Below are 16,289 nucleotides of genomic sequence, written 5' to 3' on the forward strand. Positions count from 1 at the left end.
CTACATATATTGGACAATTATGACATTGTAAAATCTGGCACTACCTTTCATCTTGTCCACTCATATGATGGTCATGTATTGGGTTCTTTTGTGACTCCTTTCTAGTTCAATGGTGTGCTGTAGGATACCTATGTAGGCTTTACTTGTATTTTGATAATCTGAGAGCTACAATACTTTACTGAAATTGTGACAAATGATGCTGTATCAAGACATAGCATAAATTCCACCATACTATTCCATATGCCTAAATGATATACCTGAACACAGGCATGTGAGCAGTATAGACATGGTGTTACTGATAGGTTGACGCATTTCACCTGGAAGAGTCTATTTTCTGAATAGAAGTGTTTCAGACCTCCCTGAATGCAGTTACTACTTTGCATATTTTTGAAGGGCTTTACACTAAACCTCAAAGTACTTTGTTTCCATGGAAAGCCTAGGTTCCCCCTGTCTGGCTAACTGTGCTCAATTAGAAGGAATCCTAATCCTAAATTGATTTTGCTTATAAGGGGCTGCTATCTCTATGCTTTGATCCTTTACCTGGATGGAGAAAGGCTTACCCCATGCCCTGGCTTAACTAGGATAGTGCTACATAATTCATACTCTACAGTATGGCAGAACATAGGGTTTTAAGTGGGCAAAATAGAGTCTCAATAGTGGATTGATGGATTTAATTTAGGGCACATCTCTATAGAGATACATTCCTAAAATGTTAGAATGCATAAGTTTGAATAACTGTTTTAGTATTGTGAGTTCCTTGTTTAAATGATATTTCCAGCTAGAAGTCATGCCCATCAATTACACATCAAGATTATCTTCAGAAAATTAAAATTAAGAGTCACGTACTCTACAACTCTGAGGCCTGAGAAACTGTAGATAAGATAAACTAGCAAAGGTGTAGTGTATTGAGGTATGAATTAAGGGCCTAATTATAAGTTTGGTGGTCCTACTGTGGGACCTCCAAACTTGGGGGGAGGATGCCACCACCAGAAGCCTGAGACTGGAAAATTACATCTTCTGAAGACATGGGGTCATCTGTTAAACCTAGATTTGTACCAAATGAGCAAGGAGTAGGATGACAAAGGCTTTATGAAAAAGATAACTAAAATACAACAAAGTAGGTGTGATTAGGGGTAATCATAGACTGACCAATCGTAAGCTTATTAGGATTTAGTATAACAACTTGGGTAGAATTCTTTTGGGGTTAGTATGATTATTACTTTTTTAGAGTTTTGGAGAGCAGACTGGAGCAGATTAAGTTCGTATTGGCTGAGTGGGTTAGCTGTCGTTAGGCCATAACTGATGGAGTCCCCTAGCTGAAGTTAGCCACTTGCTGTTTCTACTTTTACCATTGGTAATGTATGTCATTGTAATGTAATATGTGTTCTTTTGCTTTCTAGGTACCAGCTGCAACTTATGACTTAATTTCTGCATATTAATAATATATTTTTTAATCATTAACTGAGATAAAGAGGTTTTTCTAAATTTGTGTTACTAAATTCTTTTCACATGAAGGCCAACATGTTGATGCTAATTTGTGGTTAGTAAGGGAACTTATTTTGAAATGACATGTTTTTAAATCATTTGATGCTGAACTAATGTATACTTTGCCATTATTACCGGTCTTCGTATTAGTAATAATTGTGATTCTTTTGGAGATAATTTGTTTAATGGTCTTGATCAAATTGAGATATATAAGACGCCTTATCCACCCGCTATTGATCTAATATGCTTATCATTTGTGTTTGAGAGTTATTTTCGTGACATTAGCATTGTTAATATAGGGAAATAAATATAGGAATTCTTCTTAATAAACTGGTGTGGGTATTGATTGGATATTGATTGTAATTAACCTTTGTTGATACTCACGACGTTCATTGATGACATCCCCTCAAACCTATGTCGCTTCGATCCATCATTCTCTAGCGCAGAATCCACTATTCACTGTAGATAATAGCTAGGATTCCAAGGCGCTTTGGCAGTTTTTGGTATCAGATTATGGTTATGTCATTGTTTTGATTATGTCATAATGAGGTTGTGAGGTTTGGGGTGGACTAAAGTTGTTGTTGGTTTGTTCTTTCTTTTCTTTTTCAAATTGTTATACAAATTTGACATGATGAGTTGCTAGTTGCCTTAAGTGACTTTCCCCGGTTCTTGGAGATCCCGTAGGTTGAAGCGGTGTTTTGATTGTATTCGATTGAGGTGTTTTTGCGCTTGCACAGATTTAGCTAATTTGCAGATGATTGTGTTGGATATGAGTCTAGAGGATTAGAAATATTCAAATTAGTTGATTAGATGGAGTGGGCGTACTCCTATAGGTATGAGAGTGGGGAAGTTGCATTCTTTATTTGAGTGTGGCGCTTGATGCAGGAAAACTTATGCACGTGGTTGTTGATGACAGACCTAAGGAGAGAGGTCTGGAACTCCAGAGTATATTGATAAGTAAAGAGAGACACTTGGTATATGTTGTAATTCGTTCATTTAGTAGACCGATCCGTCGTGATTGGTAAGTTGAGTTTGTGAGAAATTGGTGTGAATGAAATTATACTGCAGACTTGGTGAGTACTAAGTGCACTAGACAATAATCCAAGGAACAGTGGAGAAGTGAAGTTCGCAGGTCAAATTTTGCTCACGATTGTGGGAACTGTGAAAAAGGGAAGGCGAAAGCTGAAGGTTTCTTTGGAAGGTTCTGAAGTGTTTGTGTTACCTTACCTGTAGTAAATGAGTGAATTTGTTTTCTTTATTTTTAAGATAGCTCACAAATTAATATTGCGTTGATTTTGTGTGTGGGTAGTGAAAGATTGGTATGGCAGACTTTGTCAGTGTCTCTGTGAAAGGGGGTGAATGTGTGGGTGGGACATAATTGGTGCCGCGCTGGGATAGGTTGATTAGCAAAAAGGATTCCCAGGGTTCGTCCCTCAGCCCGACCCTCTTCAACATCTACATGGCCCGCTCGCTAACATCGCCAATCCCACAACCTCAACATCATCTCATACGCTGACGACACCCAGCTGATTCTCTCCCTCACCAAGGAGTCCACCAAGACCTACCTCCACGAAGGAATGAAGGCCATCGCCAAATGGACGAAGAGCATCTGCCTCAAACTCAAATCTGACAAAACGGAAGTCCTCATCTTCGGCTTCACCCCCGCCGCATGGGATGTCTCCTGGTGGCCTGCCACTCTCGGAACCGCTCCTACTCCCACTGACCATGCACGCAACCTAGTATTCATCCTGGACCCCTCACTATCTATGACCCAGCAAGTCAACACCATCTCCTCCTCCTGCTTCAACCCTTCAAAACCCTCCACATGCTACGAAAGATCTACAAATGGATACCCACCGAAACCAGAAGAACAATCACTCAAGCCCTCGTAAGCAGCAAACTGGACTACGGCAATGCCCTCTATGCAGGAACCACGGCCAAACTCCAGAAGAGGCTGCATCACATCCAGAACGCCTCTGCACGCCTCACCCTGGACATCCCCTGCCACTGCCACATCACAGACCACCTGAAAAACCTGTACTGACTCCCAGTCAACAAGAGAATCACCTTCAAACTCCTCACCCACGCTCACAAAGCACTGCACAACACCGGTCCAGAATACCTCAACAGACGACTCTCCTTCTACACCCCGACCCGGCATCTCCGCTCCACCGACCTCACACCCACAACCATCCCACGCATCTGCAGAACTACAACTGGCGGTAGATCATTCTCGCACCTTGCCACCAAAACTTGGAACACTCTTCCCACCCACCTGCGCCAGACCAAAGACCTCTGTACCTTCAGGAAACGCCTCAAGGCCTGGCTGTTTTGGGCAGTAGCAGCACCCCTCCCACCTTCTCACCCTCCCCTCCTCCTCCCCCACCCCCTCCTCAGCACCTTGAGACCCTCACGGGTGAGCAGTGCGCTTTACAAATCCCTGATTGATTGATTGATTGATTGATTCATGCACGGATTCGTCAATCAGTCCAACAAGAGAGTAACGCGACTGGAAGTTGAGGAGGTCAAAGAGAATTGTGGGATCGTAGTCACTTTCTATGATTGGTTATTCTTTCTTTATTCTTTCTTTATTCTTTGTATTTGCTTTGTTTAATTGAGTTTAAGAATTATTTTGGCTGTAGAGTTTGAATAAATTGAGTTGGAAATTAAGTTTTTCAAAGCTTTGAGAAGTGCATTGAGGGGTGATGAATACATTCCGGCATTCAAAGGAGAGGTTTGTCTGGCAGGGAATACTCCAGCATACACTGTGTTTGAGGAGAGAGGTGCAGTGGCATTTCTTTGGTTGAAACATTGGGTTAAGATTACAAAGGTTGTCTATCCTTTCCTGAACATGGTACATTTAATTTAAGAATCTTGGATAATTTGAGGTAAAGAATGTACAGTGTAAAACCTTCACTGAGGTACGCACAGTATGGAGCATTAGCAATACGGGAGCTGGTAGCGAAGCAACAACATGCTTTAAAATTTGAAAAGAAAGTGAGAAGAGTAGAAAAGACGTTATCTGAAGCTGTATGGGATGAAGAGCAGAAAAGGTGGAGAGTAGAAACTTTACATGGGGTCAAATTATTTTCTGAGAGAACAAAGGAAGATGAGATTCAGACAAAAGATGGAAAGAAAAAGAAGGAGGGTTCACAAGACATGAAGGAGCTGAAACGAGTTATGTTTAATGATGATGAAATGGAGGACGATGAGATAGTTACTCATGTTTTAGAAACATATCCTCCACCAAATGTAAGACAGCAGAATGATAACAGATCAAATGAGAGTATAATTAGTAATACAACTCCTACTGCACCATTGATTTCAGAATCAACAAAGAGTATCCTGGACAATGAGAGAGTTCAGATGCAGAGTAGTTTTAAGGATTCATTGAGCAACAGACAGCAGTTTGAAATGTACATTCCTGAGATACAGCCAGAGGCTCAGATCGTGAAAACAACTACTAATTTAATGTTATCACAAGGTCGCCAAGTGGTGAATTTAAGAGAACCTGTGTCAGGGAGACCAGATCCTCTGGGCCTGCGTACGCTCCCAACATGTCCACCACTAGACAGCTCCAAAACTCTGATAGAAATATCACAGAGCCTGGGAGGGTCCAAGCGAGGGAAAAGGGGATTAGGATGGGAACAGCTGGGAACGAGACCTGTAGTAAGCAAAAGGTTAAACAACACAATATCAAGATATTATCACATTGATTTTCACTAGACTATGATTCTAAGCATTGTCATACTGTAACCATGGATAACTTAAGAAAGCACTATAACTAGACCTCAAGACATCTGGGTACCTGAGAAGGAATCAAGAATGGTTAATACAATGTTTCATAAGAACTTTTCATGAAATGTCACATACTGTCCAGAAATTTATGAACCTTCTAGAATTATGTTTCAGAACAAACATTGCTTCTTTACATGAGGACAAAAAGGTAATCTGAACATTCCCTGGAAAACAATAGGACTTAATATGCACATTGAATTTAACACCTTTGCAGAAAATTCAAAAGGCCCTGGATAATCGTGTGCACTTCAGGAAACACTACACATCAAAGTTTTAATTGCTGTGAAATGATCGCGCACACTGTAAGCGATCTGAACACCTAGGTTTAAATGCAGGAAATGAATCGCGCACACTGCCGATTCCAACAAATATATGCAAATGCCATGAAATGATCGCGCACACTATAAGTGATCTGAACACCTAGATTTAAATGCGGGAAATGAATCGCGCACACTGCCGATTCCAACAAGTATATGCAAATGCCATGAAATTATTGCGCACTCTGTAAGGGATCTGAACATCAAGGTTTAAATGCGGTAATGAATCGCACACACTGCGATCGCAACAAGAATATGCAAATGCCATGAAATGATCAGGCACTCTGTAAGCGATCTGAACATCAAGGTTTAAATGCAGGAATGTATCGCACACACTGCCGATCTCAACAAGAATATGCAAATGCCATGAAATGATCGCTCACTCTGTCAGCGATCTGAACATCAAAGTTTAAATGCGGGAATGAATCGCGCACACTGCCGATCTCAACAAGAATATGCAAATGCCATTAAATGATCGCGCACTCGGTAAACGATCTGAACATCAAGGTTTAAATGCGGGAATGAATTGCGCACACTGCCGATCTCAACAAGAATATGCAAATGCAATGAAATGATCACGCACTCGGTAAGCGATCTGAACATCAAGGTTTAAGTGTGGGAATGAATCGCGCACACTGCCGATTCCAACAAGAACATGCAAATGCCATGAAATGATCGCGCACTCTGTGAGCGATCGGAACATCAAGGTTTAAATGCGGGAATGAATCGCACAAAAGGCCTATCTCAACAAGAATATGCAAATGCCAATGAAATGATCGTGCAAGCCTTTCCCGATCCGAACACCAAGATCTGAATGAGAGCAATGATTTGCGTACTCTGAAAGTTTCACGAGTAGGCCCCAAAACTCAAGAGTCTCTTTGAACGGGGTCGGGGCCCAGCCCCACCGTCGTCTTACCACCCTTCTCAAGGATCACCAAAAGAATATGGGGGCAGGCCTGGAACGCCAAGGTAGGCCTCCAGAACAGGAGCTCAGGAAAATGCTGCTGCTCTGCACCGGGAACTCTGAATAGTGAGCACGTGGCGCTGGGCTAGCTCCCTTATATAGAGTCTGGCCCAGCCCACAACCACACCCAGTCATGCTTCAGAGAAAGCATCTGGAAGGTCCTAGATAGGGACCACACCCTAACACACTCAGTAAGTCTGCAGCAATACCTTGCAAAAGAACAGTTATTGCAAACTTCATTAATAGTGTTTTTCAAGGTTAAAGTCTGCAATGCAAAAGGTTAACATACTGCATATAAACACAATGCATGAATTATGCTCTTGCATAAAGGCTGGGTTTTTGCATTTTATTCACCCGTAGAGCGTGCCCTGCCCTGATGTTGACAACCTGTACATATACAGATACCACAGATGCAGAGCATGAGTGCAGGACAGACGCAGAGAGCTGGAACGCTGATTAATCCAGAAGCAATTACTGTACCTATTACGATGGGTCCAGTAACTCCATTATATGTTAGTGTGGACAATAGTGGAGAGAATTCATTGATAAATGTGCAGAATAGACAAGGTCCAAGTTTAAATGAGACGAATTCCTTAATAGATTTGTCACCTGTAGAGGATTTGGGAACAATGGCTCTGCAGCAAGGCACATGTTCAGGGCAAGAGTGAGGAGCAGGTGTGCAAGCCAATGAAAGGCTTGTCCGCACAAGAAATCACAAAACAGCTGGAAGATTTAAACAATTCAAAACAACAAGAGGGAAGGGATCAAGAGGAAGAGACAATAAACAAGGTGAGATTAAACATGGAAGGGAGAGAACTTTTAGAAGGGACCATGGGGGAGAACAGAGTTGAATCCTATATCGAAGGGCAATTGAGATATCTATGTAAAGTCATTACAGAGGGAGCAAACATGGTTTATTAACAGTTATAAGATGTAGCAGACGATTACGACATTGATTTGACAAAAATGAAAACACTAAAAAGAAGTTATACATTAAATTTGGAGGAAGAAGACTTCATTTATATGCGATCTGCAGGGATGAGAACACATCTTAAAGAATTACTTGAGAAAGTGCAGATTTGGAGGGCATTGGACAAATGGGAGAGTAAATGGGACAGGAAAAGAGAGAGACCAAAGAAAGATGATGGGTCACAGACAGGGAATGCAGTAAAAATGTTACCAATGAGAGAAAGGCCAGGAGGGAATTTTATACATGTGCCCTGGAATAGAAGTGTTTTTATAAGTTTTACAAATGATTTCCCAAGGCTGAGAGAGAAACCAATGGAGTGGTACCAGCAGACAGATAGGTTTGTGAAACTTTTGAAATGTCTGTGGGAAGACTTGAATACACTTTTGACATTGTTGTTCCAGCAGATCTGTGGGTTGAATGCAAGAGAAGTGTTGATTGGCTGACGAATAAACAACCAAGGGATTTAAAAGCAGGTGCGCCATCTCCTGAAGTAATGAAACATTACTATAAAGTCATTGACTTTTTTAAAATAAGAATTTCCCGAAAAACGTTGATTGGCAGCGCATAGATAGAACAACACAGGGAGGGAAGGAGTCAGTTCATGCATATTATGAAAGATTGTTGAGGGCATTCAAGCAATTCAGTGGTGCAAAAACAATTGAGAAGGAGAGCATGAATCATTTGGTGTTCAGATTTGTTGATGGGATCAAAACAGAAGTAAATCAAATGATCAAGAATCATTTGATCTGCTGGCAAGCGAAGCTGATTGATGAAGTTTTGCAGAATGCTAAATACTGTATTGATGAAATTGAATTGAAGCAGAAAAAGCTGAAGGAGAAAGCAATGGTGATGCAGATTAAGGCTGCACAGACAGGGTTGCAAGGAACTTTTCAGTAACCACCACTGGGAAATGGTTTGGTTCCGAGTCAAGGTCGAGGTAGATTGATGCTTCCGGTAGTTAATCGAAATGTAGATTTGAGCTCAGTGGTTATGCAAGATGAGCAACAAAGGCGAAAGGTGTTACCTTGTCACATTTACGGATTGCTGGGACATTGGAAAGAGAGTGTCCAACGTTGAATCAGGGAGGAATGGTTCAGCAAACAAATAGTGTCAATTCATTTCAGGGCATGAGAGGACCTAGAATGGGAGGTCAAAATCTAAATTTCCAGAATAATGTGAATAATATACAAGGTTTTCAGCCTTTACAGTCGGTGCAGCACATGTAATATGTACAATCTCAGGTACAACAGGTACAAATGCCACAAATACAACAAATGCAGCCACAGGTGCAGATGTTGCCTGTACAGAAAATGCACATACCGAGACAGGTTCAAATGATACAGAGCCCAATAGAACAGCAACATGTTATGCTTTCACAAGTGGTCACGAATCAGAGTAAAAACAAAAGTGCAAAGATAGTTGAACAATTTCCCTTACAAAGTGAGAATGAAATAAGCACTGAATGGCAGTTGGATAGTTCAGATGAGGAGGAGTATATGATGGCTGCATCATTAGATGTGGATCAGAGAGGTCCTTATGTACAGGGTGAAGTACATGGTCATGAGGTTAATTTTTTGGTTGACACAGAGACGACACGCTCAACGATAAGGACAACAGAGGTTCCAAACATACCCGCTTCCGAAAGGATGGTGCAGATAGTAGGTGTTGCAAATAAACAGTTGGTTAACGCTCTTACAGAGACAGTTCTTGTGAAAATTGGAAATTTTTTAGATTATCATAGTTTTGTTGTTTGTGACTCCAGCCCAGTATCACTATTGGGTAGAGACTTACTGTGCAAGATAAATTGTTCGATTATGTGTTCAAGAAAGGGAATCCCGATGGAGACCTTTAGTGACGATGAGAAAGATTTGCCAGTTGATGAAAATAAAAGAATGATGTCTTGTGAATTAGCTTTATTTAATGTTGAGAATGATCAGGCAATTGACGAAGAAGAAACAAATGAAGAGCCCAATTTGGAAGATTTAATCAATTTCTTTCCAGTTTTTTAAAAGAAGGATTTGTTGAATGATTTGCAGGAAAGGGTTAGACCGAAGGTTTGGGATTTTTCAGGAAAAGACATTGGTTTGATTAAAGGAGTTGAAGGAGTCGTAGTGGCAGTGAAAGAGAATGTGGTGTTTCCACAAACTGCTCAATACCCGATGACAAATGAAATAACAGAGGGGATAAGACCATTGATAGAACAATTTTTGGATCAAGGAGTTTTGAAAGAAGTGATGAGCAGTCTGTGTAATTCACCAATAATGGGTTTCAAAAAGCCGAATGGGAAAATACGTTTGGTCCAGGACTTGAGAAAGATAAATGACATAGTGGTAAAGTGTTGTCCAGTTGTCCCAAATCCAGCAGTGATAATGTTTCAGATTCCATGTGATGCAGAATGGTTCACGGTCATTGATTTGTGCCAAGCTTTCCTTTCAGTACCTCTACATGAGGATAGCACATATCTGTTTGTTTCAAATTCCTGACCAGTCTACTGTTGGTGTAGAATTGTACAAGGGTTTTCAGAATCACCATCGATTTCAATCAGATCTTGAAAAAGAACCTGGAGTCATTGATAATGCCTTATCAGTCGACTTTAGTACAGTACATTGATGATTTATTGATAGCATCAAAAACAAAGAGGGCTGCAAAGAGGATACAATTGCATTGTTGAATTTTCTGGGACACAATGGTCATATAGCTTCTCCTGCTAAGTTGCAGTATTGTCAGCAAGAAGTGAAATATTTGGGACATTTGATCGAGAAAGGGTTGAGGAGAATTTCCAGAGAGAGAGTAGCAGCAATAATGAAAACGCCCAGTTCACAAAAAGAGTTGAGAATGTTTTTGGGTACGGTAGGATATTGTTGTCAGTGGATCACAAATTTTTCAGCTGTTCAAAGCCATTGCAGAGGTTGACACATAAGGATGTTTCAGATCCCATAATGATGGATGAGGAATGTGTGAGAGCTTTTACTGAGCTAAGAGAGAGTTTGTGTCAAGCACCAGCTTTAGGTATGCCTGATTACACAAAACCTTTTCTATTGTTTTGTCATGAGAGAGATGGATGTTCCTTGTCTATTTTGGCACAAAGACATGGTGGTGTCAATCGTCCCGTAGCATATTTTTCAGCTACTTTTGATAATGTTGCTGCAGCCTTACCTGGATGTTGAGGAGCAGTTGCAGCAGTTGAGCAGAGTATAACTCAAAGTGAAAATATTGTGATGGGTTATCCTCTGACAGTGAGGTAGATTCTATTGACCATGTCAAAAAGGCAATATTTGACAAATGCAAGACAGACACAATATGAAACAGTGATTCTTGGGGCATCAAATGTAATGATAAAAAGGTGCACAGTGCTTAACTCGGCAACTCTATTACCAAATGAGGGGGAAGATCTGTCTAACATGGACCATGTTGAACATGATTGTTTGGAAGTGACAGAATTATGTACTAAACCAAGAGATGATATCAAAGATACCTGTCTGGAAGATAATGATCAGATTCTCTTTGTCGATGGTTCCTGTTTATGACACAACAGAGGTGAATAAAGAGCAGGATATTAAGTGTTTACAGTCAAAGGCATATTAGAAGCTTCATGGCTCAAAGGAGTGATATATGCACAAGTCTCAGATTTGGTGGCTCTTACTAGAGCATCTCAATTATCAGATCAAATGAAAGTGACAATCTACGCTGATAGCCAATATGGAATTGGTATTGTACACAATTTTGAGCAGATTTGGTCACAAAGAGGGTTCCTGACTTCTTCAGGTTCACCTGTGAGAAATTGAGAAAGGATACATGATTTGTTACAAGCAGTACAGAAACCAGGGAACATTCCCTTGGTCAAATTCAGTGCACACCAGCAAGGACATGATTATGTAACTTTGGGAAATGCTTATGCAGATCAAGTTGCAAAGTTTTGTGCTCTGAATGGGATTTCATTCAAAGGAAATTGGGAATTGATGCCTGAAAATGAAGACATTTATGCAAATGCTAGTAGGCAGATAGTGGACACACTAGATGAGTTGAAAGCAATACAGAATAATGTTCCAGAAGAGGAGAGGAGAGAATGGATTAGGCATCGATGCATACAAAGGGAAGATGAAATTTCGGTAACCACAGAGGGAAAGGTAGTCGTGCCAAACAGTTTATTAACTCAAATGGCTAGGTACTACCACAGTCAAACGCACATTGGAAGAGATGCAATGATCAGGAGTTTTAAACAGATCTGGTACAATCCAAAATTCAGACAAGTGGCAGAGCTGGTGTGCCATAGGTGCATAATGTGCCAACAGATGAATGTCGGCAAAAGAAATATTTTCAACATGGGTCACATAGGTATGGCGGGAGGTCCATTCAGTAGAATGCAGATGGATTTCATTGAGATGCCTGCATGTGCATTTTTTTAAATACGTGCTGGTGATTGTGTGCATTTCCAGTCATTGGATTGAGGCTTACCCAACAAGGAGAAATGCCAGTCTTACAGTGGCTAATTTGCTTTTTCGAGAACTGATTCCACGTTTTGGTTTTCCGGTCTCAATTGAATCAGATGGGGGTACACATTTCAATAATGAGGTGATAAAGTTGCTTTTTTCGGCATTAAACATTCAGCAGAGATTACATTGCAGCTATCGCCCAAAGGCTTCAGATCTTGTAGAGCAAATGAATGGAGCATTAAAATCACGATTGGCCAAAGTGTGTGCCTCGACAAATTTGAAATGGCCAGATGCTTTACCTCTAGTACTAATGTCAATGAGAAGTACACCTGGCAAGAAGACTAGGTGGTCTCCGCATGAAATCTTGATGGGGAGAGCATTGAGATTGCCAGCAATACCTGCAAATGCGCTTGTGAATATTAAAGATGATATGGTGCTAGATTACTGCAAAAGCCTGGCTGATGTGGTTCGGTCTTTTTCTCATCAGGTGGCAGTTGCAACAGCTCAACAAACGCAAGGTCACAGTCTGAGAGCCGGAGACTGGTGCTTATAAGAAAGCACGTACGAAAGTCTTGCCTTGAGCCACGGTGGAAGGGACCTTATCAGATCGTGCTCACTACAACAACTGCTGTCAAGTGTGCTGGTTTGCCGAATTGGGTGCATGCGATTCATACGAGAAAGGTGCATGATCCAACAGAAAGAGAAGAGGAACTGTTGAGATTACCAACAGCTGAGAATATTGAAAACAAAGAAAAAAAAAAGTGAGCAAAATGTTGAGAATGACAGAAATGTACCTACTCCTATAACAGATGAAAAAGAACAGAGTAGTGAAGAAGTTGAACAAACTGCAAAAGGAGTAGAAGAATCAGTCCAAGAGGAAAGAGATAAGACTGATTTCAATTCGAAAAGGTTGTCCTCAAAGGAAGGTGAAACACAAGAATCCACTGAGGAAAGATCTGCTCAGAGGGAGGTGACCTCAGCAGCAGGTGGTTTGACAAACCAAACTGAAGAAGAGACAGATCCCATTGGAAAAGGAATTGAGAATGGTCCCGCCCAAGTGGATTATACTCTTCCAGAACCAATTGCGGGAACGTCCAAAGAAAAAGGTCCAAAGGCAAGTGAAGACTCAACATTGAGAAGATTACTGACAAAAGGAACATTGAAAGGAGACAATTGGCCAGAGAAAGTTACAAAGAGTGGAAAAGTTGATGTACGACCACCAATTCAAGAGGAAAAAGAATTGCCTGGAGGAGAACACACTAGTGGAGAAGATAGTGAAAGTGGAAGACGACCAAAAAGAAAAAGAGTTGCGAGTAGGAGACATGCTGGACCTGAATTGGCATATTTGAATACAAGTGATGGGCAAGAAGAATTTTTGAAGTATTGCTTTGACAGAGACTAAGGAAATTCCTATTTTGGAACGTGAGGACTTTCAAGAAAGAGACTTGGGGTAAAGAGAATTAAAATTTAGTTTGAAAACTCATACTGAAGAGACAAATAATAAAGATTACTGGAGAAGACAAGTGAATTACTGAATTAGACAAGCTGCTATACTGAACTTGACAAAGGAACTGTCCAAGAGTGAATGAAATACTGAAAAAAAATAATTAGGAGGGATTTTTTAAGTTTTCTTGAAGTGTTTTTTATTTTTTTTAACATAGAAATATGAGTAACTCACATAAACAAAACCATGGGATTAGTTGCTGTAAAGTGTTTAGTATTAGCTTCGCTGTTGTGAGTGTGTAAATTTGTTTATTGTTGTTTGTAGGAGTGTCTGCTTATGAGATGGAGGGAGCTAACCAGACTATGAAAATAAGTTCTTTAGATTTGGCTGATAAGTCACTAACAAAAGATACATTTAGGATAGATGTCAAATACTTACACAGAGAGAAAGAGCTTTCTTCTAATGTTTTCTATCACTTATTGCATGAGTATGTTGAGGTGATGGACGCGAATGATTGTTATGTATGTTCACAGATTCTGACTTCAGTGGAAGGAGGAACTACTTATCATAGCCTGCCTGTAACTTATGCTATAAGTTGCAGTCTTTTGCTAACGCGTTTCTATAATCAGGTATATATTCAGTATTTTTATTCAAACTATGACATGGTATTGTCTTTTGTACCTGTAATTGGTTATTTGAATAAAATAGCCAAAGAAAATAACATAGTAATTATGAGAGATTTCTTTGAGCCTACTTTAACTTTTGGCACAGGTTTTACACATTGCAATAATTTAACTTGTTTACTAACACCAGTAGAAAATAGGTATTTGGATAACACAGAAGATAGAAAGAGAGAAATAAAGACAAAAATAGATAAGGGAATCATAAGTAGAAAGCCTGGAGTTGATTATGCTTATAGTGACATTACTAAACAAGGAAAACTAACAATAGATGCTGACATGTAGGAACACTTTGTATACATGGACCTTGGAGTAAAAATTATAGAGTGTCTGTTGGAAAGAGTGAGTGTAGACATGTTGTTATGTTTAGAAGTAAGTGGGATTTTATGATGAATGGACAGGATCCTCCAATACCAGGGATTTACTATATTTTGTGGAAGAAATGCATATTACCATCTTCCTAGAGGAAGGACATGTTTTTTGGAAATAGTCTTTCCAAAAATCTATCAGTTGGAAGACTTGAGTAAGATTCCTGAGTCAATGAAATTTCAAACGAGACACAAGCTAGAATCAATTTCTAGCATTGTGGGAGACATATTCGGGGCTATAATTCCTTCAGTGGAAGTAGTCCTAAATTCACTTAAGATTCAGAAGTTGTCTACAATAATAGATAACATGTTGACAAGATATTCCAGAGCTATCATTCTTCTGGATACAGAATTGGCTGCTACAAGAGCTATGGCACTTCAGAATCGCCTTGCGTTAGACATTCTTTTGGCGAAAGAGGGCAGAGTTTGTAAATTATTAGGTTCTAATTATTGTTTTTCTTACATTCCTGATAACTCGGGTAAAGTCAAAGAATTAATTACTAATGTAACAAACACTAATATTAAGGACCTAAAAGAACTAACAGAAACTACAATTTGGGAAAAGGCTGGAAGCTGGATTAAAGCTGTCGGAAATTGGTTTAGCAGTGTGGGGAGAAATGTTAATTTGTCAATAGCAAAATGGGTGTCAATAATTGTATTTTGTTCCATTGGAATTTGGGGAACGTATAACGTGATAAAATTTGTTAAGAGAAGAAAATTGAAAAAGAATAAAAGAAACTTTGGAATACAAATTAATACATTTTACAAAGGGAAACAAAGTAGAAGAAGAAATAATTTGAGGATAAATTAGACACAATTTTGAACTTAATGACAATAAATACATTTATTATGGAGTGATGAGATGACATGAATAGTCATCAGAGGAGGGATTGTAAGAGTGTGAATTGTCTAATATGTTTATTAATTATTTTTATACTAAAATGTGTAATGAATTAACGTGCAAAATGAGTGATGTTGGAAAACGTTTGCTTTTCAGTTCTTAGCTGAGTGAAACTAAAAGCCATGGTTATTTTCAATGATTCAAAAGCTTACATAAAAGTGTCTTCAAAGTTTGTGTAGATGTGCTCACAGCTACCCCACGTGGGTTGCTGCGTTAAGTCTTACAAGGTCATGTTTTAACCAAGCATTGCATAAGCTGAAATGTCCTATTGTTTGAGAATGTTACTAATATCTGGTCTTTCCTCGAGGATGGAAGTGAGTTGAAACTGTAAAAGTTTCTTCCTGAGACAAGATATTCAAGAGGCGGTGAAAAAATTGAGCTACAGACGAGAAGGAAGAGGAAAAGTTATTCTTGAAGAAAATGTTTTAGTTAGCGTAGATTTGTTGTGTTTTAGGTTATCAATTTAGCTGTTGATTCGCTGAAGTAAAACCACCCCATAGACTGACCAATCATAAGCTTATTAGGATTTAGTATAACAACTTGGGTAGAATTCTTTAGGGGTTAGTATGATTATTATTTTTTTTGAGTTTTGGAGAGCAGACTGGAGCAAATGAAGTTCGTATTGTCTGAGTGGGTTAGCTGTCGTTAGGCCATAACTGATGGTGTCCCCCGGCTGAAGCAAGCTACTTGCTGTTTCTACTTTTACCATTAGTAATGTATGTCATTGTAATGTAATATGTTTCTCTTTTGCTTTCTAGGTACCAGCTGCAACTTATGATTTAATTGCTGCATATTAATAATATATTTTAATCATTAACTGAGATAAAGAGGTTTTTCTAAATTTGTGTTACTAAATTCTTTTCACATGAAGCCCAACATGTTGATGCTAATTTGTGGTTAGTGAGGGAGCTAATTTTGAAATGACATGT

This window comes from Pleurodeles waltl, chromosome 10 (assembly GCF_031143425.1).
Source record: "Pleurodeles waltl isolate 20211129_DDA chromosome 10, aPleWal1.hap1.20221129, whole genome shotgun sequence".
Lineage (NCBI taxonomy): Eukaryota > Metazoa > Chordata > Amphibia > Caudata > Salamandridae > Pleurodeles > Pleurodeles waltl.